Below are 1,541 nucleotides of genomic sequence, written 5' to 3' on the forward strand. Positions count from 1 at the left end.
GTATATATAATATTCTTATGGGTCGAATGTGGGTCCTTAGGTTGACTTGATATCTCTTAGGCCGACATGATGTGGAGGGTGCATAATTCATATTTGACTTGATACAAAACCTTTTTACATGATTCAAAAGCCTAAGAAGGGTTTCTTTGAATATACAATGACTCTATAAACACAATATTAATCCTAGGAGACCACAATGGGGACTTTGATTAATATAGTTATGACCCATGCTTTAATAAGTCATTGTTACAATAATAAAAATTATTTTATTTATTCTTTTGACAAGTACATTACATAATGACTCAAGTACATTATTGAAGACCAAACATAGTTACATTTTGTAACAAGGCAATGCCTAAAACTATTACTTCCGTTTAGACAAGGACTAGCATCTTAGTGGTTATGGATCTTATTTGAAAATAATTTCATTATGGAAAAGTGATACAAAATTTAAAATGTTCTAATGGAAATCGATTTCAAATATATAAATTATTAATCTTTAACAAGTGTAATATGTAGTGTTTTTTCTTAGTCCTTGCACATTATCCAAAAAGTAATTAATAATTATAAATAATATATATATTAAACATAATTTAATATAATTTTAAACTGATATAAAAATTTAAGATAATAAGCACTTAATAAACTTGATATTACACTTGTTTACATCTTGTCCCTATACATTTTTAAGTCGTAAGGCGTTTCCATTTGAGAAGAAATCCCCAGCTACTACCATGTCTCATTGTGAAATCGTAGATTTTTGTGTTAGACGATTAAAATAATTTTCATCGTTGGATGATATTGGTAGTGGAGATCCAAAAATAATTGTTTACAACTACCCAAAATTAATATGGGTGTGGGATGATGCAATAAGCAGAATATTTTACTAGGAAAAACCACAGCGCTTGTGCAACAAAAATCAGGGGTTTTCATAGACCTCAACAAAAGGCATTTAGTCACCAAGCTCAAGCTCACACCTCACCCCTTTGTTAAGAAAGGGAAGAGGGGAAAACAAACAGACTTTGTGAGGAGGCTGATATGAGAAGTTGCAGGTTTCTCTCCTTATGAGAAGTGGATCACCGAGGAGGCTAATAAGGGAAGTTGCATATTTCTCCTTGTGAGAAGTGGATCATTGAGCTAATGAAGGTAGGGAAGGATAAGCATACTCTGAAAGTGGAAAAGAAGACACTGGGAACCCACAAAAGGGCCAAGAAGAAGCGAGAGGAGATGTCCAACGTTATCAGAAATATGAGGGCTGCTAGTACCACTAAGAAAAAGAAGTAATATTTATGGAGGGTTGCTCGTACCATTGAGAAGAAGTAATATTTATAGATTTGTGGTTGGGAATTTTTTATATTTTAGAGTTTAGGTGTGTTTCTCCTTAGTTTGGGATAAGTATAATATTTTACGAATGAAGAGAATAATGTCAAATTCTGGGTGATGTCTAATTTAAATCCTCAATCACATAAGTTTAGACAAATAGAAAAAATTGAAACAAAAATCCTCCATTTTGTTGCAGTATAGTTCCAACATTAATAGCG

General features: G+C 32.3%; 1 pseudogene; it reads left to right on the plus strand.

Annotated features, from left to right (window-relative positions):
- Positions 1-734: 734 nt before the first annotated feature.
- Positions 735-1,284, plus strand: LOC149252325 (large ribosomal subunit protein eL36y pseudogene; annotated as a pseudogene).
- The last annotated feature ends 257 nt before the right edge of the window (positions 1,285-1,541 follow it).

Source organism: Pinus tabuliformis, chromosome 7 (genome assembly GCF_031772625.1).
Source record: "Pinus tabuliformis cultivar Carrire ecotype Pingquan chromosome 7, CPIR1, whole genome shotgun sequence".
NCBI lineage: Eukaryota > Viridiplantae > Streptophyta > Pinopsida > Pinales > Pinaceae > Pinus > Pinus tabuliformis.